Here is a 21,749-nt window from a genome sequence, read left to right on the forward strand (position 1 = left end):
CCCGAAACAAAAGCCAGTTTCTTTTCTGGTGTAGTTTAAACCTAGAGCCATGTGCATGCTAAGTACTCTCCGCCACTGAATTACATCCCCGGCACCAAATAAAGGATTTTTAAAATGTCAAACTTGATGTGAATGCAGAAGATGATAAATCAATTTCAGATGAGGACAGCGTGGCTTGCAGGTGCCAGGGAGGCTGCCTAGGGCCACACAGAGCTGCAGAAATGTGGAACTTGGCTGTTTTCCAGCCACAAGGTAGCATCATCACGGACTGGGGGCTGGTGTGTGCATGTGCACTTGCATAGATATGTACTTGTGCATATGTGTATTTACACACTCACAGGTGCATGGCAAGCATATGCATATTGCAGTATCAAGGAAGGAGAGCAGGCAGCGGCATCTGTCCACGCACAATGCTGTGATCATGCTTTCTGTCCTGAATATGTCCTCATGCAGAGACACCAGACACAGATTGAGACTCAACAAGGTTCGAAGTTGAGTTTTATAGGAGAAAACAAACAAAACAAAACCAGTGCTACACGGGACCATATTAGGGCAATGGAAAGAATTTAAATATAGGTTGAATATTTAGAAACAGTCTTGGCTCATCATTAAATAACTTGGTTTGGGGGCTGGAGAGATGGCTCAGTGGTTGAGAGAGAGTATATTGCTCTTGCATGACCCGAGTTCAGTTCCCAGCACCCATGTCAGGATGCTTGCCTTAACTAGAGTTTCAGGGGATCCACTGCCCTCTTCTGGCCTCTGCAGGCACTGCACTCATTTGCACAACTCATCCACACATCACAACACACACACACACACATATATATATATACATATTTTTATAATTTCCCAGTTTTGAATAGTATACTGACTCCCCAGAAAGACAGTGAAGTGCCCTTATCTTTCAAACAGCTGGTAAACCTAAACAAAGTGTGCAATGAATCTATTGCTACGTTCCTGAAAATTCTTTGTAGTTTGACACTATTTTCAAAATGTAAAGCTTACAGAGTGTGTCTTTATCATTGTGGCAATGCAGCTTGTGTCATTTACAAAGAAAGGGGATAGTGAGCTGAAGGCTGAGGACTCCCCGTGGCTGGGCAGGAAGGGGTCCGGACCTGTGACCCTGTGCCCCCTCCGGCTTTGTTGGGTGTCTAAGCACATGTTCAAAGAGTTTGAACAGGCCACAGAAGCACCGGAGTGTAAAATGGAAGGCAGAGGTCAACTGAAAATCAATTGGGAAGAAGGGAAGGTCAGCTCTGTGTCAGGGATGCCTGCCTCCTTGGCAGGCTGAAGTCAGCCCCCGAGTGGGGGGGGGGGACTCCTCTCCTGGGACTCCTCTTCCCTCCTCTCCTGGGACTCCTCTTCCCCTGCCTACACCCTAGGGGCGGTGGGGGAAGGGATGACCACAACATGTGGTCCAGACTCAGCTCTCAAAAATCAAGAGAGTTGGAGCACTCGGCCTCTCCAAAATAAAATTCCTCAGGTGAGTTAATTCCATAAAGGGTTTACAATGTTCTGATAAAAACAAAATATGTGCACACTTATGTATGAATTACAAAAATATTGGTGACTCTATGTGCAAACCAGACATTCTTGGTTTTGTATAAAACCAACATTAAACAAAGCCAAAACGACTGGTGAAATCCATGCTGATGCTTTAAAATTTTTAATTTTTCTTGAGGATAAGTTGACAGTAAATAGCAGCTAAGACCTCTGTGACCCAAAAGGAGACAACGCTTTTATATAAAGCCTCAGGTGCCCTTGAAGAGGCCCCGAGCTGTGTAGCGAGTGGGACAGGAGCTCTCTGGCAGTCTGCAGGAGTTAGGGTTACAAAAGGATTTGGTTCTGATCCAACCTGTTGCTTCCATCTCCCCTACTGTACCCCAGAGCTCTGCCTGCCCTTTCTTCACTTCACTGGGTTCAGAATTCCCCTGTGGAAGATGGCCCTGCTGGTGTCTCTTGTCTACTTGACAGTAGATAATTAAAGGCTAAGTAGGTGGTGATAGAAGCGGCCCCAGTTCCTAGGGCAGGGATTCCTCCGCTCTTATCTCTGCGTCAGTTCCTCCACAGAGGCCCGGAAGCTTCTCTAGGGAGACTCTGATACTTGGAAGTCTTTGAAAATCCCAGTGGGATTTCAATCAGATTTCTCTTTGTGAACGTGAACACGTGGAAGAGGAGCCCTGTTTTAGGTTGGGGCTATGCGTAGAAAGTTGAAAGCCCAGGAAATCAGTTCCCAAGACAGTTACAGCAGAAGTCAAACAGTCACCTTGCTCCCCCAGGGAACTGCTCCCAGTGTATTGAGCCCGAAGTGGTCAGGAGACTCCAGGAGACTTAGTGTATTGTCCCTGTATTCACCCGCTCTTCAATCACCTGCCCACCATATGTCCAGCCATTCCCTCCCATCTGCTCTTCCATTATCCATCCATATATTCATTCACGCATCCGCCCACCCATTCATCATCCACTCATCCACCGTCCTCAACCCACTCAGCACCCACCCACCTACCCATCATTTAATAAGTGTCCTTTATCAGTTAATAAATGGTAAAGTTATTAAACGCTACTCATCTGCCCAGCTACCTACACGCCCACCCTACCCAAGTAATTCTGTCTGAATCACCATAACAAAATACTGTAGTCTTGGTGGCTTAATCAAGACATTCGTTTTTATACTTCTGGAAAGGTAAGTCGCGGTGCTAATGAGGGTTCTGGGGAAGACTCTCTTTGTCTGTTGCATATGGCTGTCCTCTCCCTGGGTCCTAACAGTCTTTCTTTTGTTTATATGTAGAGAGAAAAATCCCTGGTGCCTCTTTTTTTTTTTTTTTTTTTTTGGTTTTTCGAGACAGGGTTTCTCTGTGGCTTTGGAGCCTGTCCTGGAACTCGCTCTGTAGACCAGGCTAGTCTCGAACTCACAGAGATCCGCCTGCCTCTGCCTTCCGAGTGCTGGGATTAAAGGCGTGCGCCACCATCGCCCGGCCCTGGTGCCTCTTTTTATAAGGACACAAAGACTTATTGAATCCACCATTGTGATATCACTTCATCTTAATTGCCCTGACCCAAATCTTTATCTCCAAATAAAATCATGTTGAGACCTGGGCCTTAATATATGAATTTGGAAGAGTCCAAAGTCCTAATCACCTATACAGGACTCATCAATTTTCCTGCCATTCATTCATTTTTTCCCATCTGTCTTTGATTTGTATTTTTTTTTATTTAGTTTTTGAGATGTACCCTCACTCTGTTGTGAAAGACAGTCAAACTCATGGTAATCCTTCTGCTTCAACCTGCTGGAATTATAGGTAAATTAGTTACTTTTCCTTTTGTTGTAATGAAATATTTTAGCTATCTGTAGTGATATTTCATTTGTATTTTAATAAATAAAGCCAACCTGAAGGTCAGAAAAAACAAACAAACAGCCAGCCACTAGCTCTTACCTCTACCTCAGCCCCAAATGGAGATCCTGCCTCCAGGATCAGAATGACACTGTGTCTGAGAGCCGTCTCCTCCAACCCTTATATTCCTCTCCAGGGCTGAAATAAAAGGCATGCATCACTAATGCCCAGTTTCTATGCAAACTAATGTGGCTACTGGGATTAAAGGTGTATGTCACCGCTGCCTGGTCTGTAAGGCTGATCAGTGTGGCTGTTTTACCTTCTGAACTTCAGGCAAGTTTTATTTATTAAAATACAAATGAAATATTACTACAGAAATTTATGTGAAAACGGTTTATTTTGGATCAGTCTGTGGTGAAGGGACGAGGTAGGAGTTTGAGGCAGGCGGTCATTTTGTATTGAAAAGTCAAGAAAAGAGTGATGGATGTCCGTGCTCAACTCACTTTCTCCTTCTTATGCCTACCAGGGCCCAGCCCATACATAGTGCTGCCCAGTGGGTCTTCCTACCTCAGTTTACCTAGTCTAGACACCTCCCATAGGCACATCTAGAGGTTTGCCTCTTAGGTTATTCTAGGTCCTGTCAAGTTGAAATCAATACTAACCATCACATGGGCATGAGTAACTATGTCTAGCTTCCATTTTGCCTTTTCTTCTCTATCCATCTGTCCATCCATCCATCCATCCATCCACAAATATTGATTGAACATCCACTTTGCCTCAGTAATTTTCTAGGTACAAGGGATATTCCATAAACCAGCAATTCTACTTGAGAGATAAACAATACATAAATAAAGAAACAAAAATAGCAATGTTAGTGTTCAGCAATAAATGACACATTTAGCTCTGGCAGAGGACTGGACATGGATGAAAGCAGTACTCAGAAGGGTTCTGAGTTGCAGAAGCCCCATATAGTAAGTGGTCTTCAGAGCTTCTCCTTGTGTTTTATCCAGCACCAATGCCAGAGACTGGCATGCCCAGCCACCCCACCCCATTGCTCAGACCAGAGACACCAGGAGCCATGTACTCCCCAGGACTCTCAGTTCTGATCCACAGTAGGATGCAGACTACTCCCAAAGGTTCCTGTGTTAGATCCCCATAGTGGTGCCTCTTGGATGTGGTAGAACCTTTGAGGGGCGAGGTTGAATGGGAAGTCCCTAGGTCCACAGGGAAACAACCTCAAACTGGCCCATCAGACCCTAATCTCTGTCTCTGTGTCTCTGTCTCTCTCTGTCTCTCTCTCTGTCTCTCTCTGTCTCTCTGTCTGTCTCTCTGTCTGTCTCTCTGTCTGTCTCTCTGTCTGTCTCTCTGTCTGTCTCTCTGTCTCTGTCTCTCTGTCTCTGTCTCTCTCTGTCTCTCTCTGTCTCTGTCTCTGTCTCTGTCTCTCTCTCTCTCTCTCTCTCTCTCTCTCTCAGCAAGTAAGAAAAGCAAACCGACTGCTGCAGAGGCTCAAAGTCGTAGAGCCAGCCATAACAACCCTTTTCCTTTGTAAGGTGATTATCTTAGGCATGTTGTTATGGTGACAGGAAGCTACAAACCCGTGACTACAGAGCCACAGTAAATCCCCAGTCCCCGTACTTCTCAGCCTCCTCTAAGCCTGGCTCACGTGATCACCATGCTCCTTGGAACTTAACTTCCGGTCTCCATCTGCACTCCCAGTGGCAACCCCTCACAAAGCTTCATCAGGTGCGACTTGGTGATGTCACTACTGGCATTAAAACTCTTCCTCACAGCCAAAATAAAATCCAGATCTATTGCTGGGACCCCGAGAGCCTGTCTTAACCTGCCCCCAACTCCTTTGCATCCTGGTTGCTCCCTAAGTCACCACTGTAGGCTGCTTCTCATTCCCGGGATAGGTCTGCTCAGTCTCAGCTCAGGGCTTTTGGACTTGAAGTCACCTCTTTTGGAACATGGTCCCTCTGACATGGTTCCCTGGGCTCCTTCAGATCTCAGATGACCCTCCTCAGAGATCTGTGGCCTTCTCACCTCAAAGACCCTGCCTTGTCACTGCTCTCAACAAGGAGAAATGTGCCTGCTCAACCAGGCTTCTGACTCTTGGGTCTTGGACATGTTGCTTGTCAATTGCCCTCCACCTTAACTTTTTGAGTCAGTATTTCTCTCAGACCTGAAGTTCATTAATAAGGGTAAGTGACTTCAACAATAAGCTTCATGCATCTTCTTGTCTGCACCTGCCCAGTACTAGAGTGACCGCCATGCCTGGATTTTCACATAGGTGCTGGGATCGGAACTCAAATCTTCGTGCTTGTGTGGAAGGCTCTTTAGCGACTGAGTCAATTCCCTAGCCCCCAAGTGCTTAATCTTGATTGATAACGTGACTAAATTGAGAAGAGCCTACGAGACCATTAAGACTTATCTCTGAATGCCTGTGAAAGTTTCCAGCAAGGACTGACTGGTGGGGAAAAGAGGCAGCACCATCCCCTATGCTGGAGCCCCTGGTGGAGTAAAACGGGAAGAAGCAGAGAGCTCACAGCACACCTGGTCTCCCTCTCTGCCTCCCAAGTGACGTGTGCAGGATGTCTCCCCACATGCTGGAAGGGTTGGACTAACTAAAACCATGACCTAAAGTAAATTCTTTCTTCTTGCAACTGTTTTACTTGGGCATCTCTGGCTGTGGTGATGAAAAGCCTCACTAACACCGCAGGAAAAAGCCAGGGCAGAGGGTGAGAGGGTGGGGAGGAGGGTCCGTTCTGCTGAGTGGCCTGGATACTGTACGGTGTGGCTTGCTGACATCCCCGTAAGAGATCAGAAGTGAGCACAGGAGCACTGTCTCTGTCTCGCGCGCGTGCGCGCACACACACACACACACATATACAGACACACACTCTCACACACAGACACACATATGCACTCACACACAGAGACACATCACACAGGTGCGTGCACACACACACACAGACACACACTCTAACACACAGACACACATATGCACTCACACACACACAAACACACACGTACTCACATACACAAACATACACACTCACACAGAGACACACACACTCACACAGAGACACACACGCACTCACACACACAGGCCCACACACACTCTCCCACACAGACACACACAGACACACACACTCACACACAGACACACAAGTACACACACACACACACACACACACGGTGTGCGGGGCACTCCTAGAACTCCTAACAAAACTGCCACACTGGCAAGGTGGCCAGGAGTTGGCAACAGGCAGGGAAGCTGGTGGAATGGAGTGAGGAAACCCAGATTTCTGGGCAGTGCAGCAGGTCCAGGACCTAAATATCCCATTTCTGAATCCTCCCATGTCCTATCTTGTGGTCACAGAGGTGGCTGATTCAAGCATCACCTTTGTATTAGGGAATCTCCCATACTTTCGCCCCAGACTGCCATGGTGATTAACTGGCTAAGGACCTATACAGTAGAGGGATACCAGCTTTGGAGACAGGTTTCCCGTGTTCTCAGATCCTCTCGGGGAACCTGAATGTCTCTTTCCTACCCCTCCACCTCCCTCACTGTACTTCTTGAGAATTCTCAGCTCAGGGCCTGCTTAGCCTCTCCTGTTATGTGGGTAGGAAACAGATCCCTAATACGGCAGGGGACGGAGGTCTTCAGACACCCCGGGGCAGCCCCATTCCCGCCTGTGCCCTTCACTGTCCTGCAGTCTTGAGCATGTTGCCAGGGTGGAGCTGGCAAATGCTTTGGCCCATTTGATGACCGTAACTGGCTCTGGTGCTGCAGAATGCTGCTGAGACCATCATCAGGGAAAATAAGATACCAAGATCATTCTTCAGGGAAAACAGGGATGTTAAGACCATCCATCAAGGAAAACAACGACGGGGGGAGGACTTTGAGATCTTCTAAAAGGCTCCCTGTGTGACCAGTGATTTCACTCGTTCTGGGAAGTTTTGGATCTTAGAGAAGCATTGACCAGCACCTTACTAAACTAGCATAATTCCTAACTGCATTCTAAATACTTTTCCTTAGCCCCTCGGGTAAGGGCAGCTCCCACCTGTGTCAAAGAAAGCTTCTCTTTGCAGCAGACAGAGCCCACTACAGAAAGCCACAGCTAATCAAAATGCAGAGGACAGCTGATGGTGGTACCCAGCCCCACAAATACCTTTACAACATAGTTCCTGGAACATCTCAGAAACAGGGGATAAAGACTGTGAGAGCCAATGGAACAGGAAGTCTGCTGTGATCTTGTATCTTCTGGAAATAACAGGGAAGCTCCAGCCGGTGGTTTTATCTTCATGAGAATGATATTCCTTACATTGGTCACCTGGCACTGGCTTCTCAGCTCTTAGGGATCACAGAGTCTTCCACTGTCAGTAGACAGAGGAAGAAGGTTTTAGCACATGAAACTATGAGAGATTCACTCAAATTTATCTAATGACAGTAGTTCGGGGTATGCACTATTTGGTTTTAATAAACTTCCCATTTTCCACATGTTACCAGTTCTACTTTCATTCCAGTGTGATTGGAGAAGACAGTCTGTTGAGCTTTAATTTTAAAAATTTTACTGAGATTTGTGCTGTGGCCTAACAGGTGGCCTATCTTAGAGACTGTTCTAGGTACATTGAAGTGCTGTTGTGTGGGATCTCTATATGCACTTGCTAAGTCTGATTAATTTATATGATTGCTCAAGAATAAAATCTCATGATCTTTTGACTTAATTTGCTATTTGAGAGTTGGGTGCATTCTTACAGTACACTGTGATATCATTGATCTGGATTATGAACTTGACACTATCTAAAATCAACTAAGACACCTGCCTGGGGGTGGTTCTGCCAGGGCATTTCCAGGCAGAATTAATCAAAGGGAGAGGGTCTTCATAAAGTGGCAGGATCTCCTGACATGTGCCCCAGATGTAAATAAGTCCAGGGAAAAAGCAACATTGCTTGCTTGCCTGTCTTCTCTTGTTGCTGGTGAATGTTCATGGCTGCCACCACCACCACCGCCATCCTTCATGGGTGACAGACTGCAGCCTTTTCTACCTTCTGACTGGGGCTAAAGACCAATGGCTCTCGAGTAATCCTTCAGGAATTCAGAGCCAGATTGGGACTGCAAGGGCTCTCAGCTTCATGGACCAGACAGCCACTGGCTTGTCAACCCCTCCAGCACGTAGATAGACACTGCTGAAGAACCCAGCCCTTGTTGTGTTGGCCATTTTGGTAAATCCCCATTTGCTGGGAGCCGATTTGAATAGCTGCCATTACAAGATGGCATTTGGCCCCAGCCTCGCTTGATAGATAACTCCATATTAGGGTTGCAGTTCTTCCACCGGAAAACAGGGTGAGTTGTTGTGATCTAGCTGCCCACACTTCCCCTGACCGGCAGGGGAACATCCTGGTCTGTAACTGACAGGGATGTTCCCCTGCTTTCTTTCCTGCCAGTGGGTCTCCAGAAAAGCAGTTAAAGTATCAAAGTATCAAAAGTTGCTAGGCAGACTCCCTACATAAGCAACTATAGTTCAGGGCTCCGGGCCCCTTGCTTTCTGCTCTCCCTACAACCAAGAGGCTCCAATAAAGCGTGATTTGAGAAGAATCCTCGTCTGGTGGCTGTTCCTTCCTGCTGGTCAGAAAGTTCGCCGCACCCATTTATAGTATCAGTACATTCTATCATGTCTGTTCCCTAGAGAACCCTGCCCAATACCCACTGTGTCTATTTAACATGCTTCCTTTTTGACCTATATATCCATTCCTGAAACCATCACTACACATAACACAAGGAACATATTCATCAGTCCCCAGAGTGTCCTTATACCTCTTAATATTCCCCCTTTGTAGCTCTTCAGTTAATAAATTTTATGTAACTAAATAGAGCCTAAAGAGGGCCAGACTCATGCAGTGGTTGCTATAAAAGAAACTCACCATTTAACTACCATTGGCCATGATGTGGAGCATCCGCAAAGCTCAGAAATCTCTTCATTTCCCTCCTCCCTGCTCCCTCCACTCTTCCCTAGGGTGACCACCATTTTATTCTAACTAGCACCAGTGCTACATTGTTGTGAAAACATCTCCTGTGTTTCTGTTGCTCCAGAAGGGGAAGAGCCTGCTAAAGAGGGACTGACAGTTTCCTTCTGCCACCAGCAGGGTTTGGCAAGTTTTGGCAAGTCTGGCAGTGTTTCCAGTGGTTTCCCACTGTCACGAGAAGAACACATTACATGAGAAGAACACATGGTTCATGAAAGCAGAGAAGAAGCTACGGGAGTGGAGGATGAAGGTACCCAAAGTATTAGTGCTTATTAAGGATTTCTGGATGTAGTTCATTTTTTGTTGATTCTCCTCCATCTCCATCATTGCTCCATCTTTCCTTCATCCTCCACTCCCGTAGCTGCTCATTCATTTCCCAGCCACCCAGGCCCAAAATAATTGCACAGAAACTATATTAATTGTAATACTGATTGGCCAATAGCTTAAGCGTATTTCTAGCTAGCTCTTACATCATAAATTAACCCATTTCTGTTATTTTTTTTGGTTTGGATTTTTCGAGACAGGGTTTCTCCATAGCTTTTTGGTTCCCGTCCTGGAACTAGCTCTTGTAGACCAGGTTGGCCTCGAACTCACAGAGATCAGCCTGCCTCTGCCTCCCAAGTGCTGGGATTAAAGGCGTGCGCCACCACCACCCGGCTCCATTTCTGTTATTTTATATTTTATCACAAGGCTTGTGGTTTACCGGTACTGACATGTGGGTGTCTTTCTCCTCTGGTGGCTACATGACGTTTCTCTGACTCCGCCTACTCTCTCTGTATCTTTTCTAGCCTGGCTATATCCTGTTAAGCCATTGACCGAAAGCAGCTTCTTTACTAACCAATGGTATTCACAGCATACAGAGGGCAATCACACATCACAGGACTGCCTTTTTCCTCTTCTATTTCCTTTAATATTTTTTTGGGTGTTGGCTTAGTTACAATTAATTGTCCTTATTTGTGTTTTCTATAATGGTCCCATTTCTCCATTAATTTTAAGAACTAGTCTTCTATAGGACACTTAAGGGAACACTCAACATCCTTAAGCATAGAGAAATTCAAATAAAAAAATATTCTGAGATTCCATCTTACATCTGTCAGAATGGCCAAGATCAAAAACACTGATGACAACTTATGCTGAAAAGGATGTGGGGAAGGAGAACACTCCTCCATTACTGGTAGGAGTGCAAACTTGTACAGCTGCTTCGGAAATCAGTATGGCTATTTTTCAGAAAATTAGAAAACAAACTACCTCAAGACCAAGCAATACCACTTTTGGATATATACCCAAATAATGCACAGTCATACCACAAGGAATGTGCTCAACTATGTTCATAGCAGCATTATCTGTCATAGCCGGAGCCTGGAAACAACCTAGATGCCCCTCAACTGAAAAATGGATAAGGAAAATGTGGTACATTTACACAATGGAGTACCACACAGTGGAAAAAAATGGCATCTTGAAATTTGCAGGCAAATGGATGGAGCTAGAAAACATCATATTGAGTGAAGTAACCCAGACCCAGAAAGACAAATGTCATATGTACTCACTCATAAGTGGCTTTTAGACATAAAGCAAAGAAAAACCAGCCTACAATTCACAATCCCAGAGAACCTAGACAACAATGAGGACCCTAATATAAACATACATGGGTCTAATCTACATGGGAAGAAGAAAAAGACACGATCTCCTGAGTAAATTTGGAGCATGACAATTATAGGAGAGGAAAGGAGGGAAGCAGAGAAAAATACATAGCTCAATAAAAGCAATAAATAAAATTAAATAAATAATTAAATAATAAATGAAAAGTGGCCCCAGAATACAATATAAAAAAGAAAAGAAAAACAAAGATTCTACAAGGAGAACAGAGAGTATAAATTGGCATGCCTATTAAAGAGATTGAACTGATAATAACCTTAAATTGATTCTTGTTCTTTCTATGTGGGTATGTTAAACTGCGCAAAACAATAGATTTCATTTATAACTGTCACTAAACACGTTAAGAACTCCCCAGACCTTTTCAGAAATCAAAGCGTTCCCCGCATGTCCTGTGCAGTCAACATTGCCTTCCCACAAACCACAAAATACATGTTGAAGGGAAAAATCATAGGCCAATACAATTAAAATTTCTTCCATAAGAATTAACAAATATGCATTTAAAAGCTGTACCTTGAAATTTATTGAGCGCTTTAAAATTTACTTTGCTGAAGATACAATTAAGATGAAATTGTAAGCCACAGACAGATAAAACATTTGTAAAATACATCTGACAGATGACGTGTCAAAATTATAAGGAGGGAAAAATACAAAACAACAGTAACAAAACCTTTGAAATTCAACAGTAAGAAAACAACCAAACTAAAGTTCGGCAAATAATCTAAACACATCTCGCATTATATAGTATATACTACTAATAAAGACATGAAATAAGGTCACTATAATTTTATTGGGGTTACGTATTGAAACAGCGTTGAGACAGCACTGACTCCCTCTCTCGACAGCTGTAACTGACTGATTAGCAGTATCACGCTGGTGAAGGTGCAGAGCAATAGACAGCTCAATCACTGCTTGGGGGATGGACGTGGGGGATCACTGCAGAAGGCAGGGGGCTCCCACAGTGCCAGCATAGTCTTATGACCTCTAGATATTTATTTCACTGGATGACTTAAAACTTAGGTCTACATAATAAAAAAGTTCCAGAATAATGATAGTGGGTTTTTTTGTAATTGTTCAAGACTGAAAGTAACAGATCTCTTTAACAGAACAATGATAACAAGCATCCATATAATAAAATATCCAGTGATAAAAAGAAATGAGCCATTCGTCCACAAAAGAGATGAATTAGCTTTGAATTACTATATATTGTCAGTCTTTAAAAATACATGTTCTGTGCAATTGCGACTGTGTGTTTAAAAAAAAAAACTGAAACTCTAGGAATGGCAAACAGATCAGGAATGCGCTGAAGTTGAAGGAAGCGTGGGGAATATGTGAAGGCAGTGGAAGTCTTCTATATGGTGCCGGAAAAGGTAACACAAGATTTAAACATGTTTAAACCCCATAGGGTTTTATAGCACAAATATACTGTAATAAAATAATTTAGGAGTGTTGAAAGAGAATTTCAGGATAGAATACAGAATGTGACAAGTTTCTAACTGTGGGCCTAAGTAACTTTGTTTTTTGAGTATGGTTTGTAGGCTAAACACAAAAGAACTGTACAGAATCCCTATGAATATCCAGGTTAGTACAGCTGCTACTCTTGGAGGAGGCATTAATTATGAAGCGACCATTTGTGAAAACATGAAAACTGAACAGTCAAATAAGTAGATGGGGGATGGTGGGAGCCACAGCTCTCCTTGCTGAGGTGGGAGAGAAATGCCCCAGGATGTGACAACAGAATGATTGACCTGGATTACAGTTGCTGACATCAGTCTGAGCTATGCTTGGCTGAACACGCTTATTGAATAGAAGATACAGACATGGATAAGGGATATCCAAAGAGGTGGAAATCAAAGCAAATCAAGTTTTATCTGGGACTATCATTAGGTTGAGAATATGTGTGCCATGGTAAATGACAGATGTATTCAAAGATGTTGAAGCCAGGGGGGTTCTTTTTAAAATAATACACATAACTTATATATTGATAAAATACATAACAATTATTTGATAATTTCATACATGAATACTATGTATTTTGATCATATTCACTCTCCCAAGGAAAAAGTTTTTAAAGGCAAAACTAAAAAAGAACTACATAACACATTTTTGGTGTGGGAGTGTCTTCTTTCTATCTGTTGCTTTCATTGGTTATTTAATAACGAAAACTGCTTGGCCTGATAGGGCAGAATTTAGATAGGTGGAGTAGACCGAACAGAATGCTGGGCAGAAGGGAAGTGAGCCAGATGCCATGCCTCTCCTCTCCAGGGCAGCCATCATGGAGCCAGCCGCCAGGTCAAACATGCTGAATCTTTCTCGGTAAGCCACCACCTCGTGGTGCTACACAGATTATTAGAAATGGGTTAATCAAGATGTGAGAATTAGCCAATAAGAGGCCAAAACTAATGGGCCAAGCAGTGTTTAAAAGAATACAATTTGTGTGTTGTTATTTCGGGGCATAAGCTAGCCAGGCAGCTGGGAGTTGGGTGGCAGGGAAGCGGCCTGCAGCTCCATCTATATATTTTTAAGCAATAATTTTGGCCATGATGATTAATAAAGATGGCATCATCCTGGAGTTGAACAGAAAACTGCTGAGCCAAGGTACTTGCAAATGTGTTTTAATTTTAAAGGTGTTGTCATGGTTAGTTTTATTGTCACTTGGCATACCTAGCTAAGGAATGTCCTCCCTCAGACTGGCCTGTGGATGTGTCTGTGGGCCATTTTTATAACCACTAATTGGCCTCCCAGTCCCTTATCTTTACACAGAAGGGCCTGGGCTCTTTAAGAGAGCCAGCCGAGCAAGCCACGAGGAACAAGTCTTTAAACAGTGTTTCTTGATGGTCTCTGCCTTAGTTCCCGCCTCCATGTTCTCACCTTGAGCTCCTGCCCTGACTTCCCTCGATGATGGACTGCACCTATGAGCTAAATAAAGCCATCCCTCCCCAAGGTGCTTTTGGTCATTGTCTTAGTTACTTTCCTATTGCTGTGATTATAACACTATGACCAAGGTCTTTCATCAGCTTGCAGTTTCAGAGACTCAGAGCCCATGATGCTGGAGTGAAGGAACAACTGAGAGCTCACATCTTGATCCACAACCATAAGGCAGGGAGAAAAAGAGAGATGCTGGGAATCGCGTTGGTCATTCGAAATCTCAAAGCCGACCCTCAGTGACAAGTCTCAACTAACAGAGACACACCTCCTAATCCTTCCCAAGTAGTTCCTCCAGCCCGGGGCAAGTATTCAGACATGTGAGGCTGTGAGGGCCCTTCTCATTCAAACTACCACAGCCATGGTGTCGATTACCAAAACAGAGACAAGATGAGGACAAGGGATGTCATTTTATGTATTTTATCTATCTATCTATCTATCTATCTATCTATCTATCTATCTATCTATCTATCTATCTATTTATTTTTGTGGAGTGGACCTGGTCAGGCATGCTAGGCAAATACTCTACTACTGAGCTATATCCCTAACTCAAGGTTTGCTTTCTCTTTCTTTCTTCCTTCCTTCCTTTCTTCCTTTCTTTCTTTCTTTCTTTCTTTCTTTCTTTCTTTCTTTCTTTCTTTTTTTCAAGACAGGGTTTCTCTGTAGTTTTGGAGCCTGCCCTGGTACTAGCTCTTGTAGACCAGGTTGGCCTGGAACTCACAGCAATCTGTCTGCCTCTGCCTCTCTAGTGCTAGGATTAAAGGCGTGCGCCACCACCGCCCAGCTAAAGTTTGCTTTCTTATTTAGTCTTTTAGGTTAACATACTAAGTAGTGGATTCATTATGGCATCTTCATACATCTGTATCAGTGCACTCCTCTACCCCTCCATGCTTCTTGCTTCCCTCTGGTTGGTTCCCTCCCTTCTTCAAAGCCTTACTTTCATTTCACCTCTATCACCACACTTCTCTTTGCCCACCCATCCCTTAGAGTTCTTCCTCCCCCCTTCACAAGTCAATACTGTAGTTTCATGAACCCCTGCATTAATAGATGTACATACATACATGTCTATGTAACTTTAAATCTAGGTTGAGCATCTTAAAGAAAATGCATTATTTTTCTTTCTGGGTATGGTATACTTCATTTAAATTAATGATTCTCAGTTCTATCTATTTTTTGCAAATATTGTCATTTCATTTTTTAATAGATAAATAAAATTCTCCTGGAGATATACGTATACCTTTTTTATTCTTAAAAATAAATTCTTTTTCTCTTTTATTGAAAATAGATTATTTTCTCATATACTACATCCTGATTACTGTTTCCCCTCTGTGGTGGTGTGAATGTACTTGGCCCCCATAATCTCATAGAGAGTGGTACTATTAGGAGGTGTGGCTTTGTTGGAGTGGGTGTGGCCTTGTTGGAGGAAGTGTGTTACCGTGGGAACAGACTTGAGGTTTCCTACTCTCAAGATACCACCCAGTGTTTCAGTCACTTCCTGTGGCCTGCAAGATGGAGTACTCTCAACTTCTAGCCCAGCACCGCATCTGCCTGCACATCGCCATGTTCCCCACCATGATAATAGACTAAACCTCTGAAATGTAAGTGGGCCACCACAATTAAAAGTTTTCTTTTTTTTAAATTAATAAACATCATCATTTATCATGGTTTCTTAAAAATTCCAATGAGAGACAATGGATATAAACGAAAACAATACGTCTGTGTGTACAGTCTTTCCTCGGAGTCAGAGCCACCAGGTGGTGGCCGTCCACATCAAGAGGCAACATGAATGGAGTCCAAGGGGCTAAGAACAAAACAGATTATTCGTAAAGATTTCTAAAACCCAGGCAGTGGTGGCGCATGCCTTTAATCCCAGAATTCAAGAGGCAGAGGCAGGCAGATTTGAGGCCAGCCTGGTCTACAGAGTTGTTCCCAGGACTCTTAACTTACCGGGACTAGCTGCTTGGCCTGGAACATGGAGAGCGCTGTGGGATCTTCAAGGAAACGTTTTTCTTATAAGAGTTGCCACAGTCATGGTGTCTCTTCACAGCAGTAAAAACCCTAAGACACCCTTCCTCTCTTCCTCCCAGGCCTCCTCACTTCCCCGCCCATCCAGATCCACTTTTCTTACTGTCTCTCTTTACTTCTGCCGGGTGGTGGTGGCACACGGCTTTAATCCCAGCACTCAGGAGGTAGAGACAGGGGATCTCTGTGAGTCTGAGGCCAGTCTGGTCTATGAGAGTTAGTTCCAGGACAGCCAGGGCTGTTATACAGAGAAACCCTGTCTCAAAAAGACCAAAACCAACCAAACAAACAAACAAAAAAACAAAACAGTCTTCTAAGAGGTAATAATAAAACACAACAAAATAAAATATAGTAAAATAAAACAAAAACCATCACATCGAAGTTGGACAAGGTAAGCCAAGAGAGGGCAAAAACGCCCCAAGAGAAGGCAAAAGAATCAGAGACAAACTCATTCCCACATTCAGGAAAACTCTAAACGGAAAGCCATAGTACATGTGAGGACCTGCTGCAGACCTGTGCACACCTTGTGCTCACTGCTTCAGTCTCTCTGAGCTCACATGAGTTTTGCTCCATTGATTCAGAGGGCCTTGTTATCCTGGTGTCCTCCATCTGCTCTGGCTCTTATACTCTTTTCATCTTCTCTTCCAGGGATCCCTGAGCTCTGAGGGGAAGGATTTGATGGACACATCCATTTGGAACTGTGTGTTCCAAGTGTGCGCTCTCTCTCTCTCTCTCTCTCTCTCTCTCTCTCTCTCTCTGTGTGTGTGTGTGTGTGTGTGTGTGTGTGTATGTGTGTGAAATATCTGACTTTGGGTCTCTGTATTTATTCCCATCTGCTGCAGGAGGAAACTTCTCTAATAATGGATGAATAAGGCACTGATCTATGAGTATAGCAGACTATCATTAGGAACCATTTTATCACTATTTTTTAAAGAAAAGTAGTAGTTTGTTTTACCCTAAGCTGCTAGAATGTAAATAGAACCATATTTACCACCCTGTACAAAACTCAACTCCAAATCGATCAAAGACCTTAGCATAAAACTAGATGTGCTGAACCCGAGAGAAGAGAAAATGAGAAATAGCCTTAAAATCCTTGCCATAGGAGAAGACTTTCTGAGCAGAACACCAATAGTCCAGGCACTAAGATCAACAATTAGTAAATGGGACCTGATGAAACTGAGAAGCTTCTGTAAGGCAAAGGACACAGTCAATAGGACAACACAGCAGCCTACAGAATGGGAAAAGATTTTTACTAACTCCACATCTAGTAAAGGACTAATAGCCAAAATATATAAAGAACTCAAGAAACTAAATATCAGAAAACCAAATAATCCAATTAAAAATGAGATGCAGATCTAAATGAGAATCCCTCATTAGAGGAAACTCACATGGCTGAGAAGCACTTAAAGAAATGTTGAACATCCTTAGCCATCAAGGAAATGCAGGTTAAAATTACTTTGAGATTTCATCTTACATCTATCAGAATGACTAAGGTCAGTAACACAAGTAGCAAACAGCTCATGCTGTTGAGGATGTGGAGTAAGGGGAACACTGGTCCATTGTGCAGCCACTATGGAAATGAGTGTGGAGGTTCCTCAGGAAGATGGCAATTGATCTACCTCAAAATCCAGCTATAGCACTCTTGGGCATATACACAAAAGATGCTTCGTCCTACCACAAGGACATTTGCTCAACCATGTTCATTGCTTTCTAGTCATAATAGTCAAAAGTTAAAAATTAATTCTTAAGAATTTCATGGATGTATAAATGAAATATGATCATATACATCTGCTATTTTCCTGGCCACCTCCTTTCAGATTCCCTCCACACTCCTCCCTTACAACTTCATGCCTTTCCCCCACTTCCTGCTCCTCCTTCCCCTAAGTCCAATTACGGCTGCATGGGTGTGGGCTCATCCACTAAAGCACAGGAAGTTTACAAGTGGTCAGGCCCTCATAAAAGGATGATTCTTCCTCCTCCCACCAGCTATCAACTGCAAAAATGCTCCTCAGTAAGCGATGGCATCTTGAGAGCCCCTCCCAGTCTGTGCTGGAGTTTTGACTGGCTTGATTTCATGCAGGTTTTGTGTAGGTAGACACTACTGCTATACCTTCATGTACATGACAGCCATGTCCTATACCAAGCTTTTCTTTGGGGCCACCAACTAGCTCCCAAATCATGACAGAGACTTATTTTTGAATGGTCAGCCTACTGTAGGCTCATCTCTGCCTAGCTCTATTAACTTAAATTAACCTGTTTCTCTTTATCTACCTTTTGCCTTGGGCTTTTTACTTTTCTTACTTTCTTTCTGTACATCTTACTTTTATTGCTTCTCATATCTGCTACCTGGTGTCTCCCTTATTTTTTCCTCCTCCTTCTCTCCTTTTCTCTCAAGCCTAGATTTCTTCTATTTATTCTGTCTGCTCACCATCCCTGCCTATCCCTCTCCTGCCTAGCTATTGGCCATTCAGCTTTATATTAGACCAATCAGGTGCTTTAGGCAGGCAAGGTGAAACAAATGCAACACATCTTCACATAGTTAAACACACATTCTTACATCATTAAACAAATACAGCACAAACGAAGGTAATAAATACATCTTCACACAGTTAAAATGATATCCTGCAGCATAAACAAATGTAACACATTTTGCCTAGCTAACATAATACTCCACAACAATGTCATGTCCAGAAGACAGAATTTCTCAACACTCCTTCCCATCCTCCAACTCTTAAAAGTTTCTCTGGATTCTCTTCCAGGATGTTCCCTGCGCCTTGATGAAGTGTTGGTGGCAGGATGTTGATAAAGATATCCTATTTAAGGCTGTGCACTCAGTCTACTGTGCTAAACATTTTAACCAGCTGTGTATCTCAGCATTAACTGTTGCCCAATGCATTTTTTAAAACTTTTCCTTCTCCTAATTTCTTTGGGACTTTTTTTTTTTATCACAAAAGGATGTTGAACTTCATCATAGACTTTTTCTGCATCTATTAAGAAAATCCTGTGATTTCTGTCCCAGGACTATTTATGTGTTATATGACACATCGATTTGCATATGTTGAATGAAATTGCATCCCTAAATTGAACGTAACTTGGTCACAATGTATAATCTCCTTAATGTGCTTTTTAAAATTCAGGTTGCCAGAATTTTAGCTTCTGTATTTCTCAAGAATATTGGTCTACATTTTCCTTCTTTCCTTCCTTTCTTCCTTCCTTCCTTCCTTTCTTCCTTCCTTTCTTTCTTTCTCTTCTTTCTTTTTTTCTTTTTATTTTTTTGTTTTGTTTTGTTTTTTGAAACAGGCTTTCTCTGTAGCTTTAGAGCCTGTGCTGGAACTAGCTCTTGTAGACCAGGCCTCAAACTCACAGAGATTTTCCTGCCCCTGCCTCCCAAGTGCTGGGATTAAAGGTGTGTGCCACTACTGCCTGGCTTACATTTTCTTTTTGTTGTGTTCTTTTCCTAGTTTTCTATCAAGTTAATGTTGACTTTATTCAAAGAGCTTGGTAATGTTCCTTCCTTTTCTGTTTATGGAAGCATTTGAAGAGCACTGGCATAAGCTGTTCTTTAAACGTCTGTAGAACTCAGGACCCATTTGGTCTGGGCTTTCTTTGTGGGGAGACTTTATTACTGCTCCAACCTCGTGGACAGTTATGTTCCCATTTAACTTGTCTATAATGTCTTGATTGATTTTTGGTAGGGGTGGTCATTACTCTTGACTGTCAACTTGATGGGATCTGGAATCATCTAGAAGACAAGCCTCTAAGCATATCTGTGAAGCCTTTTCCTAAGAGGATAACAGAGTGAGTCAAAGAAGACCTGCTCACAGGCTTCACCACCTTTCCGTGGGCAGCACAGACGGGGGTCCAAGAAGAAAGGGGGCTCACCTGCCTTTACTTCTTCCTGACAGAGAAAATCTGTTGCTGCTGTTGCTGCTACTACCATCTTCTGGTGATCACACTCCAGCTTGTGTGTGGTATTCCAACACGGGCTACAGGTCCTTGACTCCAGAATCTTCAGACCATTAGCACCAAGCTGAGACTGCTAAGGCATCCAACTTCAAGGGTAGAGCAACTCTGGAGTTTGCAGCATCTCTAGTGTGCAGATGGTCAGTGCGGATTACCCTTACTCTGTTGTGTAATAAGCGACATAGTAAATCTTCCTTGCTTGTATGTATATAGTCTATCACTTCTGCTACTCTAGTGCCCTGTTTAGTATGATAGGTCATATATGTATAAGAATTTATCAGTTTACTCTTGATTTTTCAGGTTTGGGGACTATAAAGTTTCAAAGTATCCCTGTTGTGGAAATTACTTTAGCGGTGTAAAGGTGTGTTCTGTTTGTTTCTGCTGCCTTTGTTAACAGTGTAAAGATGTGTTACATTTGTTCACATTGCATTTGTTTAATTATGTAAGGCTAGGTTACTGTTTCACCTTGCCTGCCTAGGGCATGTGATTGGTCTAATAACGAACTGGAAAGCTAATAGCTGGGCAGGAGAGGGATAGGTAGGACTGGAAGACAGAGAGGATAAATAGGAGGAGAAATCTCGGCTTGAAAAGAACAAGAAGAACGAGAGGAGGGAATGAGGGAGAAAGTGAGGAAGTTGCCAGGCAGACACGAAGAAGCAGGAAAAGTAACACTGAAAGAAAAGGCAAAAATCCCTAAAGCAAAATGTAGATGAAGAGAAACAGGTTAAATTATAGGAACTAGCAAGAAGAGAGCTAAGCTAAGGCCAAGCATTCAAAACTAATAATGAGTTTCCGTGTTATGATTTGGGAGCTGATTGGTGGCCCCAAGAAGAAAGTTTGGTACATATTCCATCATGATCCTATCATTTTCATTCAAATTTGTAACAACCTTACCCTTTTAATCTCTAATTTTATTAGTTTTGACCTCTTTTCTTTTGATTGGTTTCACTAGGGGAATAGTAGTCTGGTTTTTTTTTTCAAGGTGTCAACTCTTTGATTGAGTCAATTCATTATACTTTCAGTATCTATTTTATCAATTTCTGATTTCGATTATTTCTTGCCATCTGTTGATTTGGAGTTTAGATTGCATTTTAGTTACTTTTTCATTCCTGTGGCAAAATACCCTACAAAAGAGCATTATGGCCAGTGAGAAAACCTGGTGGCCAGAGCAGGAGGATACCTGACCACACTGTATCTACACTCAGGAAGCAGAGAGTGGGCAGGAAGTGAGATCTGTCTATACCACCATAAGCCCTATCTCCAGAGACTCGCTTCTTTCAGATTCCACAATCTTCCCACACAGCACCACAAACTGGGGACTGAGTTCAAATATATGAACCTGTGGAGGGCATTTTACATTCGAATCATAATAGATGGTTATCTTCTTGGACTTGGAATTATAACATTAGGTTATTTATTTGAGATCTTTCTGGCTTAAAATAAGGTCAAATTTAATTGTAGGCAACTTCTCATTCTTTCTGAATTTTAAATAGAAGCATCCATAGCTATACATTTTCTTCTTAGAGATACAGGCTAGGCTATATCTCGGAAGTTCTGGTATGTTGCCTTTCTTTCATTTGATTCTAAGAATTTTAAATTTTCCGCCATGACCCACTGATCGTTCATGAGTTTCCATGTTTTTATAGTTTTTTTTTCATTATTGACTTACAGTTTTATTTTACTATGGTTTTATAACCTATTTAAAATACTTTAATTCTGTTTCATTGTTTTTGTTTTTTTTTTTTCGAGACAGGGTTTCTCTGTGGTTTTGGAGCCTGTCCTGGAACTAGCTCTGTAGACCAGGCTGGTCTCGAACTCACAGAG

Source organism: Microtus ochrogaster, unplaced genomic scaffold (assembly GCF_000317375.1).
Source record: "Microtus ochrogaster isolate Prairie Vole_2 unplaced genomic scaffold, MicOch1.0 UNK1, whole genome shotgun sequence".
NCBI classification, from domain to species: domain Eukaryota; kingdom Metazoa; phylum Chordata; class Mammalia; order Rodentia; family Cricetidae; genus Microtus; species Microtus ochrogaster.